Raw genomic sequence first — 16,222 nt, 5'->3', positions numbered from 1 at the left:
AATATAGTTAAAAACTGCCTCACTCATACATAAATCCATTAACATTGCTGCACCTACCTTTCTTTCTGAGAGATTCCACAGAAGATCCTCTTCTAGACCCTCTAGAACAGTCAACATGAATTGCCTCATTACTCCCAGGTTTAAACTATCTAAGGTGTGGGACTGCAGCTTCCCAGTCAAAGCAGCCCAGCTTTGGAACTCCCTGCCACCCACACTCCGAGTGGATCAATCTTACCAGGACTATAAATTGGCTTAAGACATCCGATCACTAAGGCCTGCCACCCATGACATTGCACCTGGTATGCTGCTCACACTCACCTTTCTGTAGTGCTCGTATACACCCTTCAGTTCGCTGTTTCATTATGTAGTTTTTTTGATTATATCGTAATTCAGAACTTTGTTGTAACCTGTATTCCTGCTTGTAACGTAAGCCACTATGAGTATGTACGCCTGTTACCAAGCTTGCACTTCTTGTAACCTGTTTCCTTGCATGTAACTTAAGCTGTGAACTTCTTGTAAACTCTGCACCCTGATATCTCCAGGTCTGGCACGCATTACAAATAATAAACAAACAAACAACTGATAAAAGTAGGGCACCCTTATTATTGACCTAGTTAAGTCCAAAAGCCAAAGCCCCCACAGTAGCATTCATAGAGTCCATAGGTTTTGATCTACAAAGCAGCACTGAAACTTTAATGCCACCAGGCGAAAGACACCTAATCCCCACTGGGTTAACCCTAGCCCCTCCCAAAGGAACATGCATAAGACTGACCTCTAAATTAGGGTTAGCTTGGAGACGTGGCCTAGATGTTACGGCAGTAGTCATCAATCCGGACTATCGAAGTGATGTTAAAATCCTCCTGCACAACCATGGAAACGACCCCTACACTGTAAAAGAGGGTGAAAAAGCAGCCAGGCGGATATGAGAAAAGGCCCTATTCGCAATACCTCAGGAAGTAATGAGTCAAGATGAAACAGACAGAGGCTCACACGGATTTGGGGAAGCAGATCTCCAGAAATTAGAAACTCCCCCAGGAAACAGAAGAGGTCAACCCCTTCCTGACTTGGCATTTGCCCAACGAAATTACCCCATCCTTACTGAAGCCTTTGCAAAAGTTGTTAAAAATGAAGGAGGAAGAAATAAATCTGGTCCCTGTCCCTGAAGCTGAAACTACCTCTCAAGGTGAGGAAAGGAGATTACAGGTTTCCACAGGAAATGGAAGTAGTCAAGGTTTTGGGTGAATCTATCATGGTCAGAGGTGGAGGTGTGTGGAGCAAGGGGAGATGAGCTGAATAGTGTTTGGCGGAAGGAAGGGAGGCGTTAGGAATGCAGACTTTCTCATATTCTCACTGACAACCCAGACCAGCATTTGTCTTTGACATGTAAGAAGGTTTCACTGTTGTTCTACTAATATGTTCACTCATGGAACCTAGAGTGTTGGTGAAGGTCTAGATTGTGAGGCAGCTCCAGGTCCCAAGAGAGTCAGTTGAAGCGGTGCTGAGCTGGGAGGTTGCTGCTCAGGACCAGTTGCTTTGTTTACATGTAAAAGGATACTCAGGTAGTTTGCATGTATTATCATCAAGTTGCGTTAATAAGGACAAGTTATTCAGATGACATCAGATACATCAAGGAGATAGGAAGTATATATAGAGAGAGGGGAGTCCACTGGCTCCCACCACTCAGGATACATGACTACTAACCTCCTGGGTGGAACCTTCACTTAAACCAAGCATTCTGCAAACACAAAGAACCTTCCATTCATCACCTCACTCACCATGCATTCAGGGAAGAGGATACAAACAGGGAAACCAGTCATAACACACCTGCTTTCCACACAACCAGACACATTCCCACAACAAGAAAACACATCACTCATCATCACTGCACACCGAACGAAAACATGCATCCCATTCGGCAAACTACAAATGGCTATCCAAACAGGCGTAACTAACCCACTTGCAACAGGACCACACCAACAATACTACCAACTCAAGACAACACAAGACACCGTCTGCCCACCACTGCCACCGGAGAGCCTCAAACCTGTCACGTTTGAGCGCTGCCTGCCCCACAAACCACACACACCAGACAACCAAAACAAAAGAACCTTCTATCCGCAACTACCACTCGTGGATCTTGAGGCTGCCACCCCAAGCACATGCTTTCCCTATATAGATGGGCACGTGGCCCCACTGCACCAAGACGAGGACGTAACTAACCTTCACATACAGGCCATTCCAAGCAAGTGTAGTGTTGAACAACAGAATGACTGACGCACACATACCCCCAATCAGCACACACTACAAACACACTATGGCAACATCCACGCACGGTAGTATTCCAGTAAAATAAACCCTCAACAACCCCAGTTTGTTGGTCAGACCAACTGAGCCACCAGATGTGTCCATGTCCTGAGAGAGAACTAAACAAAACAGCACAAAAAAAATTAACCTTTTGGCGGCCAGATTAGAAAAAGCATGGTTGTCTCATTCTCATGAAAATGCAAAGGGATTCCTATGATGCTATTTCATGAGATGGACTGGGCTGCACTCTCTCACCGAACTACAAACAACCATTCCACAAAAGAGCCCCCACCTACTATCAGAAACTAGCCATCCATGTTCCGAAACGTCTCCATCCAGAGCAAATACCCATGCACCTGGATACTTAAATCAACTCCCAGGAGAAAATTCCGTCCAGCAAACCACTGTAACAGTCTTTTCCCACTGCACACACCAAAAAACACAGACATATTGGGTGTGGCAGCGTCCCAACCACCCCAATACAACAAATAGAATGCGGACAGTGCCCTGTCCCGTACCTGTTCACTCACACTTTACACAGAAAATCAAAGTATCACCCATTCTCACCTACAACTTCAAAGAGGGTTCAAATTCAAACCAAATGATTCATACAGGAACATGGCAGAATGTGCGGTGTACAATCCAATGAATAAATGTCATGTCATTGTTCCCTTGGCACTAAAAATAAAGTAATGGCACATTGTAGAGCTGGAATTTCTAACATGCCGTGTACTTCTGAGCTATTGGACCATGCTGTCCCAACAAACATTGTAACCTTAAACACAACAGTGAACATTAGCATCCATTTGTTTTTTATACTTGAGCCCCACAGTAAACACTAACAGCATCCACTGCACTAAAGGTGTACACTCCACCCTAAAGGTTCAAAACATTATCACTGACAGTGGCCTAACACCTTAAATTCGTCAAGATGTTATTCCAACATACATTACACCCGACTGACTGTAGTAAAACATTACAATAAAGATTTTCCATAATAACTTACTAGAAAGTCTTAATTCTATTTAAGACACGGAGGCGAGCATTATGCTTCTCTTTCTTTATTAAACACAGTAAAGAAAGCTCAGCAGCAAGGTATTTTTGTGCACCGAGTGTAACATGAGTAATGCATAGAGAAAAGGCGCACTAAACATACAACATAACAAGTATATCATAACACAGTAACACAATAATATGTCCATGAGTTTCTGAAAAAAGAAAAACGCCTTTTCCCCGACTTCCCTAGAGTTCATTTAGGGGTCACTAACATGTGACCCATTCCTCCAATAGGTATCCAGATCCCTTCATAAACAGTCCTGAACATGATGTAACTTCCTCTTTGGAGGCTGCTAACTTGGCTGTCCATCGTGACTGTAGTTAGAAGAAAATTGTCGAACTGCCGATCAGGCGGACTTGTCTGCAGGTGCTGTCAAAAAAAAGGATAAAGAGTAAAATTACTTCATGTACATTACAATCCTAGTTCCCTTATCAGGGTGGGAGAAAACATTTTTATTGAGTTATTCTGGAAGAATACAACCACATTCTAAGTTCTCAACAATTCATGGTAATACATTTAATCACAATTAAGCCTGATACACGGTATTATTTTCTCGTCGGGTGGGATAATGCTCACCTCCGTGTCTTTAATAGAATTAGGACTTTCTAGTAAGTTATTATGGAAAATCTTTATTCGATGTCTAGACCGGAGGCTAATATTATGCTTGTTTAAAGTTTACATACCACAATAGATGCCGGCTGATCTACCGGTTTCAGGTAGAATTGCTTAAATACTAATTAGCTTGCCCAGTCTGCCATCCTCATGATGTCCTCTAGGCGAACTCCGGCCTGAAAGGCTTTGGAGGCCATGGCTCCTCTCACTGAGTGAGCTCCAAAGTGCTGGGAATCTATCCCTGCTTGAGTTAGTGTCCAGCGCATCCAGCGTGCTAAAGTTGGGGCAGAAAATTGTTTGTGCAATATGCAGAGCTATCAGTAGTTGCCCGTTAGGGGAGGCCCTAAGTTAGGCCGTCTTTTCTTCGTAAACCTTCAGGCATTTAACCAGGCAAAGCTTGTGTTTGTTTCCTGAAGGCAGGGTAAGAAATCACCCTAGAACTACATTTTGTCCTTCTGTGTATATGGAATACGATGCCATCAGGAGAAAAGGTCCTGCCCGCTAGATCGAGGGCTCTTACGTCAGAGACTCTCCTACAGGAGACCAAGCAGAGTACGGTAGTAAGCTAGGGCCTTACGTGATAGCTCCTCATTATGTGGCCATGACAGGAAAAGATTCAATACTTTGTTAACGTCCCAAAGTTTGTCGTAGCAGGACGGTGGTGGGACTGTAAGTCTGACGCCCTTGAGTAATCTGCAGACAAGGTGGTGTTCTCCTGTCGGTACTCCTTGAACAAGGTCATGACCAGCAGAATTTGCTGAACGATAGGCATTCACTGCCCTGTAGGCAAGCCCTTTTTCCACTAGAGACGCTAAGAAATTCGGTATCTCCTCTACAGGTGCTGAAACTGGATCTAAGCCTTTCCTTCAGCACCAGGTGTTCCAGGCAGTACGACGACCTTTCATCACCTGCATGTTCATCCCCAGGCATTTTACTGTGCACATTCCATCGAATGTGCTCATCGAATTTTTTAGGGGGGTGGGAAAGGTCAGATAAGGGTTTGGGCGGGTAGGCAATAGCCACGTATAAGTGTGGTAGAGGGGCTTGAGGGGGGGAACCCCCCCCCCCAAAAAACTAAATAAAAACGATGACCATTTTCAATGGAATGTGCACGTTAAAATGACAGGGGATGAAATTACAGGCGATGAAATGACATGGAACCGTTCCAGGTGCCCCAAGAGTTGGAATACCTCTTAAGGGTGGTAGGAGCCCAGCTTTCCTCGATGAGGCTGATCGCCCTGCGGGACATGCCGGGGACTCCTCATCTTGACCTGAAATCTTCCAGGCCGCTAGGGTCAGAGAACCACTGAGAACAAGGGGATGCCTCTGCCCCGATGGATCTAGTAGGAGATCTGGAAATCGGGGTAGTAGGATTGGAGAATCCGGGGAAAGTTCCAGAAGAACTGGATACCAGGTCTGAGAGGTTCAGACCGGTGCTATGAGGACTAGATCCGAATGCTCCTGACGGGCCTTCGTCAGGGTCCTTGCTATCATGGTGAATCGGGGAAAGGCATAAAGTATCCCCTGGGACCACTGTTGCAGAATTGCAGAAAAGCCAGTGCTGCTGGATCCGACCTCCAGCTGTAAAACACTGGTAGCTGGGTATTGAGTCTGGAAGCGAAGAGGTCTATGGACATCGGACCCCAAATCTCCTGGAGGCGGAGGAAGACTTCTCTGTTGAGCCTCCAATCGCTGTAATATGTGGAGTGACGAGAGTACCAGTCCGCTACCACATTTGTGAGACCGGGGAGATATTCTGCTGTAACTGAAATTCGATGTTCTAGACAGAAGTGCCACAAATCCTTGGCTAATTCTGCTAGAGGGCTCGACTTGGTGCCACCATGATGGTTGATGTTCCTTACCGTGGAAATGTTGTCCATTTTTAGCAATATACAGCAACTCGCTCTGCCTCTGGCAACCAAGCGTACTGCAAACGAACCCGCCACAAGCTCTGGGCAGTTGATATGTAGGTACAGCTCCTGAGGAGACCAAGTTCCTCCCGTGGCTATGTAGCCGCATCTCGTTCCCCAACCAGAGTGACTGGCATCTGACTCGATGATGATATCTGGGGCGGATCCGAAAATGGCTCTGCCATTCCAGGCTTCCATGCGAGTGAGCCACTAGTTGAGCTCTGTCCTCGTTTGAGGTGATAATGTCAGGAGTTGAGAGTAAGAAAGGTTGTTTCTTAAATGCTGGCCCTTCAATCTTTGTAACTCTTGATAGTGCAGGCGGCCGGGAAATATTGCCTGAATGGAGAAAGATAGTAACCCTATCACTCTTGCTAGTTCTCGAAGAGAGAACTGGTTCTTCTGCAAAAGTCTGCATATCTCCCTTTTGGTGGAGTGGATCTTGGCTGATGGGAGAAGGAGTGGAGAATTCTGAGTGTCCACTACGAAACCCAGAAATTCCATGTTCTTGGATGAAAGAAGAACTGACTTTTCCCAGTTTATGGAAAACCGAGGCTGTGTAGCAAGTCTATGGCTAGTCTGGTCTGCTTCTGAACTAGTTCTTGCGACTGGGCCATAAAGATGATGTCATCTAGATAAATTATAAGACGGACACCTTGTTCTCTTAAATGAGCTACTACAGGCCTTAGAATTTTGGTAAAAAACCAAGGCGCTGAAGAGAGCCCGAAAGGCAGACTTGTGAACTCCCAATCTCGATTTCTCCATGAGAATCTCAGATAACTTATGTGCGCCTCATGAATCGGCACTGCGATCTAAGCGTCTTTAAAGTCTAGATGCATGAGCCAATCGTTCGGTCTCAGGAGATCCCTGAGCATGTGTATACCTTTCATTTTAAAATGGCGGTAAATGATGAATTTGTTGAGTGCTTTTAGGTTTATTACTGGACGCACCTTTTGTTTCCTGCGTACCAGAAATATGGGACTAAAGAAACCTCCCTGACTTACGCAGGGGAGAATCGCTTGCTTCTGACATAGGGCCTCATTCCGAGCTGGCCGGGAAGGGTTTACTGGCACCGGTAAGGATGCTGGTGCCGGTAAACCCTTACCACCCTATTCCGAGGTCCCTTAGCGGGACCCGCAAAGGACGTGTGGTCTGACCACACGTCCATTGCGGGTCCCGCTAAGGGACCAGGGCGCTAATAACGGGCCTGCTATTTGCGGGCCCGTAATTAGCACCTTCCCTATTCCCATTGAGACCCATGGGGGCTCAAATGGGAATGGGGAATGGTTTACTGAATGGGGACTTACCGGGTCCTCCAAGGTCGGAATTACCCGGTAAAGTCCCCATTCAGCCAGACCGGACCCGGGTTTGGAGGCAGCCATGGTGCTAATAGCACCATGGCTGCCTCCAAACTCGGAATGAGGCACATACTGTGTATTTCGCTGTCTAAAGCAATTTGATCTGTTTGGGACATTACTATAGGAGTAGGGTGACAGGTCTGAATGGGTTGCGCGAAAAACTCTAGGCACAGACCGCGAGCTGTGTCCCTGACCAAGGTATCTCCTGATAAGGTATCCCAAGCTTTTACAAACATAGTTATCCTCCCTCCTATAGGTGTTTGTGGCGCTGGCGCTGCTATAAGCTACAAGTACACTGACCTGCAGATTGTTGTTGGGCTGGGTGTCTAGCCGCTCTTCTCCAGGGACGCCCTCTTCCGCAACCTCTTGAGGGGAAGAATGTGTCGGAGCGTTCTTGCCAGGCGTTATGCTGGCCTCTGGAGTGTTGAGGTCTCTTGTCAAAGAAATAGCGGCCAGAGGAGCGACCTCTACCTCGTCCGGCCCTGGAGAAAATTTTGGAATCAAAGACTCGTTTGATGGAGGCCTGCGCTTTGTCCAATGCTGTGAAGCTCCCGACAAACTTAGCCATTTCCTTCATGAAAGGATCTCTGAAAGCAGACCTTGTGCAGTAGGACTTGACTCTGTGTCTGCTGATTCACTCAGTTTGGCGTCTATTTTATATAGAATGCCTTTCCGATGTTCCGTTGAAATAGCACAACTAGCATTTCCTAACAGGCAGATAGCCCGTTGAACCCAACCAGAGACGATCACTGGGTCAATGGGGTCAGATGAGCTGATGGCTGCTTCCGCTAGGTCAGAAATCTTGGCTAGTGGACTCGCCACGTCCAGTACTGTGTCCTGACAGGACTTCCAGGCACGGTCTATGCCTTTTCTCGGGGCTTTCACATTTTTACCTAAGCAAGTGATCATCTTTGAATCTAGCTCCGGTGTTGGAGCTACCTTGTCTGCAATATCTGGAATCCTGACCTCCTTATCGAGAGGCTTGCGCAGTCTGGAATAAATATATTTAGCTGTCCTGGAAGACGATTCCCAGTCGGTGGATCTGGGATGTATTAGATCTTCCGGCGTGAACATCCCCTCTCCAGGAGACTTGTTCCCGGTTGTCTTCTTGGGGATGGGGACTGCCACAATCCCCAAGGCTTCGAACCCTCTATTTGAAATTCATCCAAGTAGGAGGAGGAGGAGTGGGAGTGATCAGCGTCGTAAACGCCCCTGTTCTGGTCGTCTTCCGTGCCGTGTCCATCTCCCTCCGGGCTTGAGGGTCCATTTCCCCTGTTTTCTTCCTCAGGGTAAGAGGGTTCATCGTGGGAAGGAGTTACCTTCCTATTCATAAAGGCTTGCTTTAGCCTGGAGAATGCATCCGATACGGCAGCTTTCGGCTGGCTCTGGGGGGGGGAGGGGGGATTGGGTCGGAGAGCATCTGTTCTTGCGAGCCGGGGTACATCTCCCTTCAGTAAGGTGCTTCCTTTTTTGTGTTCTCTTCCTCCCAGGAGGGGAGGTTCCTCTTAGGTGCTCTTCCATAGTATCTAGGCGGTGTTGAATGGGAAGGAGCATATCTGTTACTGCATTTTTTATGCTGGTCTCCACTGAAGATCCCAGCACCTTTTGCAAGTAATTAGCCATTGCCACCTCATCGAGATAGCAGGTATCTCCCTCACTCTCAGACCAAGCCTGATCTGATTGTGGAGAGTACTGCGCTGCCATGGTAAAATTTAAAGCACCTTACTCACACTTTTTTTTCTTTCTCTTTTCTCCTGGGCTTCTTGAACGCCTTCGCTCTTAGCCCAGTAAAACAATATTCCAGCTGTAGTGTCTCTTTAGGCAAGAGAGGTCTTGGTCCTTGGTAGTATTATCCTGAGGATCAGCTTGATTAGAGAAATTGCTCCTATCCTTTTTTTTTAAAGTGTATATTCAGTAATTCGTTATTCACTAAGTGGAGATGGTATAAAACAGGATTCCTGCGCTCGCGTAGCAAAGACCGTTAAAATTAACAGACATGCGCACTCGAGCGTCGGAATCCCGAGGAAAGGACCAGGGAGAGCAAGAGCTCCCCTGGCAGGTTGCGGGCGGCACTGCAGGCCTTGAATGGGCCACGCCTGTTTTCCCCAAGGCCTGAGGTGGACCACGAAGGGTCTAAGGAAGTGAGCGCGCTCACTCGTGTGATCCGCTTTCGCTGACTAGTAACAGCTGACAAGCTGAATAAAAGTTATGTGCGTATCGTTGCCTCTGACGCCCGCGAAAAGCAGTCAGCGTCGTAGAAAATGAAAAGGAAACAACAAAAGCTACGGGCGCAGGTACAATTTGTACAATCAGCTGATGCTGCGCGAATGAGAGTTCCGCGTGTATCGTTTCCTCTGACGCCCGCAGGAAGCAGCTGGCGTCGGAGGGAACAGGGTAGGAAAAATACAAAGTACGGGTGCATATACAATTTAAAACAGCAATAGTGATGTACTCTAGTTTAAAGATGGTATCAAATTAAATGATTCAATATGTAAACAATATCACACAAAATTATACAAATACTTCATAAATAGTACTGAACATGAATGCACTTATCTCTTGCTGTGAGCAGCAAAGAAAGAGGAGGTTGCATCATGTTCAGGACTGTTTATGAAGGGATCTGGGTACCTATTGGAGGACTGGGTCACATGTTAATGACCCCTAAATGAACTCTAGGGAAGTCTGGGAAATTGAGTTTTTCTCTTCTCAGAAACTCATTATTGTGTTACTGTGTTATGATATACTTATTATGTTGTATGTTTAGTGCACCTTTTCCCTATGCATTACTCATGTTACACTTGGTGCACAAAAATACCTTGCTGCTGAGCTTTCTTTACTGTGTTTAATAAAGAAAGAGAAGCATAATGTGAGCCTCCGGTCTTGACATAGAATCTCGCTCTAGTGGATTGCTCACTCACTGTCATTCCTCAAAAGCATTAATTTTAGCACAGTCAATGGATGTTAAAAAACATATGTTGAAATTGGAAACCTGCAAGACTTATAAAAGGTTAACAGAGCTAACGTAGGTTCAAAGCAAATGGCATATATGTCAACACATTGCAGATACCCTATTCACAACTTTGAACCACTGATACACCCAAATAATCCTCTCAGATGTCATAAAATGCTTGAAGCATTAATGCAATAAACATCACGTTACACAGGCAGAGTATGAAGGCTTTTTTAAAGTACCACATCAAAACTTCACGTTGTACTTCATTCAAGTGAGGAAACAGAAGATTCCCCCCTTTTTTTTTACAATTCCCTAACATACGGCCGCTCAGCCTGCCGCTTGACAGTAAACAGTTTCTCCAGTTCTCCGTTGGTGCTCAACAGCGCATGCATCAAGGACCAGAAAACATTAAAAGTGTCAAACACAAACGTCTTGATGGTAGCTGCAACAATACCGGCTCAATTTGATGAGACTCCGACCGCGTTGTGGATACTCAGTGAGACGCTGCCTTCATACTCCGAAAAATGCAAAGTATTTTGGCAGCAGGCTTGAATACAACCATTACGTGCTTTGGTCGTACAACAGACCTTTCCTCTAATGCTTCCATGACACTCCGAAACAGCAGGCAAAGGAATGCCGGCTGTTGACTCACTGGACACAACATTCGAAGCAATCACCATGTCACTCGGTAGCCTGATGATGACGTCATCATAAGGACCTCAGCCAGCATGGAGAGCAGAGCTGCGAAACCAACTGCTGCAGGACCAGCTGCAAAGGACTACTATGTGCTCCGGCAGCACTGGATCAGACTTTCCCAATACAGTAAGTGCTTTCACTAAGAAGAAATGCAATAGTGGCTCCACAGCAAATATCTCTCCTTTAATCTGTTGCTTCCTTTTGCACCCCCCTGCAGCAGTCTCATTTCTCCACTCTCTCTTTGGAACACACAGAGGTACCTGCCGTGTTTTGGGTTCGCCAAGATCCTCACAAAGACCAGCTTGTCGCCAGTTGTTATGCTTACATGTAAAAGGATACTCGGGTAGTCTGCAGGTATGATCATCAAGTTGCTTTAATCAGGACAAGTTCATCAGATGGCATTTGGTACATCAAGGAGATATGAAGTATAGCGAGAGAGAGGGGGAAGATCAATGGCTCCCACTCCCAGTCTACATGCCTACTAACTGCCTGGATGGAACTCTCCAAGCATTCCACACACACAGAACATTCCATTTATGACCTCACTCACCATGCATTCAGGGAAGAGGATGCAAACAGGGAAACCAGTCATAACAGATCCGGACTATCGAGGTGATGTTAAAATACTCCTGCACAACCATAGAAACAACCCCTATACTATAAAAGAGGGTGAAAAAGTAGCCGGGGGATACTAGAAAAGGCCCTTTTCTCAATAGCCCAAGAAGTAATCAGTCAAGATGAAACCGACAGAGGCTCACAAGGATTTGGAGAAGCAAATCCCCAGAAATTACAAACTCTCCCAGGAAACAGAAGAGGTGAACCCCTTCCTGACTTGGCATTTGTCCAAAGAAATGACCCCATCCTTAACAAAAGTAGTTACGAAGGAAGGGCGAAGAAATCAAGCTGGTCCCTTATACTTCTTAAAAAAGGGATTATTATATCAGGGCGATACCAATTTAGAGGCCATACCTCATACCCAACTATTAATTCCCCAAAGTCACAGAAAGATTGTCCTAGAACTAGCCCACTCTCATTTAACCGTAGCCCATCAAGGTGTGGGAAAACCTAAAGCCAGTTAATACTTAAATTCTATTGGCCTGGGATCTATGCAGACATAAAGAACTTCGTCCTGACATTTGAGGTCTGTCAGAAGACCACCACCAACCCTGTTCTCATCCCCCCTTACAACCATTACCTATGATTGACGTATCATTCTCAGAGACGTACCATTCTCAGAGATAGCCATGGATGTCATAGGCCCCTTTGAAACCTCCAAGCTGGGAAATAGTTTCATCCTATTGATAGTGGACTACGCCACTCTTCATCCAGAAGCCTTCCAACTGCAAAATAACACCATGCAACAAATAATGAAGCATTTATTACCCTTTCTCTCCAGAGTGGAGTTTCCAAAAGAGATCCCAAGGGACTATGGTACCACTTTTATGTCACGGTTAATGAAAGAGGTAAAATAAATGCTTCATATTAAAACACTAAGAACCTCAGTGTATCACCATCAAAACGATGGGTTATTAGAGCGCTTCAACCAAACGCTGAAAAGAATACTGCGTAAGTTAGCCGAGGCTGACAGAAGAAACTAGTAGACCCAGATACCAAAAATAACCTAGTTTCCGCCGATCTGTCCCCCTCCCAGCAGATTTGTCCCCCTCTCAGTAGACCGACATCAGGGATCTATTGATTCAACATTTTTCTAGAACAAGCAGGTAGGGGCTCTAACCTTTTTCATTCTATTAGGTCCCTGCCAGGAAAGGTCATAAATGTAAAGCCTTATATAAACCCAGAGACTCAGAGAAAGATAATAAAAAAGGAAGTAGAGGAGATGCTTAAACCTGACATTATTGAACATTCTGAAAGGCCATGGTCATCCCCCATTGTTTTGGTAGCAAATCCAGACCAAACATGGCATTTTTTATCAATTTCTGTAAACTCAATTCCATATCTATATTTGATGATTACCCAATGCTGAGGATAGATGACCTAATTGATAAGCTGGGCTCGGCTAAATACCGATCAACTATAGATTCGACCAAAGGCTACTTGCAGGTCCCATTGAATCCACCAGACCGAGAAAAAAGAGCCTTTCCAACACTTCAGTGCCTGTTCCAGTTTAAGGTCCTGCCTTTTGGTCTAAATGGTCTACATGTTGCACCCACCACGTTTCAGCACCTTGTGGACAAAATGTTGAAAACGTACTCTGCTATCTGTGGAGTTTATGTGGACAACATTGTTGTGCATAGTAAAAGTTGGCCTGATCACATTTATACAAAATCACTTGTGAGCTCAGAAAGTTTGGTCTATGTTTGCCAACCCAAGATCAGAGCTGTGCAACAAATATCTCCCCATAAAACCAGGAGGGATCTCTGGGCTTTTTGTAGATTTGCAGGCCATTATGGAAGGTTTATACCTAATTATTCCGCCAACCTAACCAAGAAATTGAAGAATGCCTAGCCACAAAAGCTCTTATTGAATAAGGAAGATTAAGCAAGTTTTGCGGGACTGAAAAATATCCTCTGTAATGAGCCTATCTTGAAAATTCCTGACTTTAATAAAGACTTTATACTACAAACGGATGCTTCCAAAACCGGACTAGGCGCCGTACTCTCACAAGAACACAACAGCGTTGAACATACAGTACTCCATGCTAGTAGGAATCTTTTTCCCCAGGAATAATCATATGCAATAGTTGAACTGGAAGCTCTGGCCATCAAGTAGCCATCAACCACCTAAGATATTATTTAACTGGCAGGAGATTCAGGCTAATTACATTCACTCTCCCTTGACATATATGAGCATAAGGAAGGATACCAACGCCAGAATAATGAAGTGGTTTTTGGATTTACAACCATTTTCATAGTTGAATATCGAAAGGGGCAAAAACAAATGAATGTGGACTTCCTAAATCGCTTTCTGATCAATGGAGAAGGGGAACCCACTGAATTAAAGGGAAAGGTATGTATTGTATTGTATTATATTGTAGTTGTCATTGATATAGTGCCTTTTCCCATTTGTATGGCCTCAAAATGTTTATGATGAGAACGCCCTCGAGGAACGAAGCCCAGCTATGGGAAACATTTAAGATGAGTGTGTTCATTTTGCAGAAATTAGGATTTAGGAGGGCTGGCTAGGCTCCAGTAAGCAGCACAAGAGGTCAGCTACGTAAGTGATTGCTGAAGGTGGTCATGACAGAGTGCTAGTGCAGGAGACTTGCTGTGTACCCAGCTAGACCGAATTTGTCATAGGTTGTTGCGGTATTATAATGGCAGAGGTGTTGAGGCAAGACCAGTGTTTCAGTGCAAAAAGTTAAGTGACCAACGAGACCGAATTTGTCAAAGCTGTAGCTGCATTCTAGAGTGCGTGGGTGGAAAGCTGTGCCTGTGGCAGATGTCCACCGAAGTGGTACATTTATAAATACCTTTAACTCGGAAAGGAGTTTATCTTTGATGTCACTGAGTCAGATATTTCTGGCACTATGGTCTGGCTACCCTAAGTCTGCCAAGGCGATATGCTGGTTGTCCTAGAGCATCTTCTAGTAGGGGCAGATATGCTACCATGGAAAAGGATCAGGCTAATGGTATTCTGTGAGTGCAATAGGTAAATAATAGGCAAACAAAATGTGTTGAATCACAGGAATTCATCGCTTCTCCCAAAGGGGGAGCCCCCCACCCCCGTGAGGCGAGGGAGGTGAGCCAGCTTCGCAATACCCTCCCTATGGGTAGAGGCAAGCAGGACTTCACTGGCAGAGACTCCCTCTGTTGGGACTATGACTCCCGTTCCTGTGAGGAACTCACTAACAATTCTCTTAACATTACCTCCTTAACTATACCCTTATATGGACTTGTACGAAGAAAAAACAAGAATGCATTACAGTAAACAAGAAAATTTGAATATCTCTTCAAATAAAGAGATGTATTTAACTGAAACGAGGATGATGAATAAAAGGCACAAAAGGCCTGACAGGCCAGAGGAGAGAGAGGCAGAGATATGCTGGGGTAGACCCACAGCTACGTAATTTCAGAAGGGGGATGAGACTGGAAAGTCCGGGAGACCTGTGAAATACAAAACGGCTGCCCAGCCGAATTGGAAGAATCTGAAGCGCAGCATCCAGTCCACTGGGGAAAGAGAGAAACAAGGAGTGCTGGAGTAACCACAAAGAATCAACGGTGGACTGGCAATCCCGATAACTATGCAGAGATCATTATGCACATGGGACCGCATAACATGTTAATATCTCAGATACCGAAAAGAAGACTCGCGGTACGAGACACAGAGAGAGGAAAAGGAACCAAATGGCCAAGGGAGAAAGCCCATTTGAGCTAAGCGAAATCCCTGTGACATTATCCCCGAAAGTGTAAGAAAACAGAGAGAGCGGGAGACCCGGGTGTGTGAATGGCTATCATTATAAAATTGCTTATACTCGTCCTAGTCAATATAACAAGAATATAACAAGAGAAGTGAATGAGAATCATTATAAAAGTGTGCTTACTCTCACAGTCAAGAAAACAAGAATATCACAGTAAGAATTAGAAAAGTAATTGAGAGTCATTATAAGAGTATTAATACTCATCACAGTCAATGTGACCAGAAAATAACATGGAAAACAAGAGGAGTAAAAGAGAATCGTTATCAGAGTACTTATACTCGTCACAATCAAGATAACAGGAATATACCAGGGAAATCAATAGAAGGAGCATGGAATTGTTATGAAACTATTCCTACACTTATCTGTCAAAACATTGAGAGTATAATCCTGGAAGTCAGAGAATTGGATGATAATCATTATAAGATTAATCATGCTCATACCAGTAAAGTAAAGTGTTATTCATAAAGAGAACATGACTTTAAAAGGAAATCCTGAAGATAAGGATGTAAGAATGAATATATATATATATACTTACAAGGCAGAGACTAAATGTCCGGAAGTAAATAGAAGAGAAATAAACCTCAAGAGAGAAACTCAGAAAGGTTGGCTAACCTTACCCGGGGAAAACAGAAAAAAAATACTTTTAGTAAGAGGGCCATTGAGGAAAATAACACACTAACAGAAATCACTAAGAAAGGAAAAGCGATACAAAGAAAACCAAGAAAATAGCCACGTGGGGAAGTAACAAAAAAGTAACAAAGAATTAAGGGAGCTGTATGACCTGAATAAAGAATTATCGAGAGACGATTTGAAAATCAGTTAGCGAACAGCAAACTTGCAAGACTCTAAAACCCAGGAGAAGGGATTAATTCACCTGCCTATAGTTGTTAAGTTAGTGGCATGGTCAGTTAGGGTTAGTGTGAACAATGGACAGAGTCATTGAAGACATTCACTGAT

General features: G+C 44.7%; 1 protein-coding gene across 1 annotated transcript in view; it reads left to right on the top strand.

Annotated features, from left to right (window-relative positions):
* LOC138505078 (mucin-5B-like) overlaps positions 1-16,222 on the top strand; it is a 2,064,041-nt gene that overhangs the window by 197,832 nt on the left and 1,849,987 nt on the right. The gene's annotated exons all lie outside the window — the stretch shown is intronic.

This window comes from Ambystoma mexicanum, chromosome 11 (assembly GCF_040938575.1).
Source record: "Ambystoma mexicanum isolate Mex_15411 chromosome 11, UKY_AmexF1_1, whole genome shotgun sequence".
Lineage (NCBI taxonomy): Eukaryota > Metazoa > Chordata > Amphibia > Caudata > Ambystomatidae > Ambystoma > Ambystoma mexicanum.
This window is presented reverse-complemented; position numbering and strand designations above follow the sequence as displayed.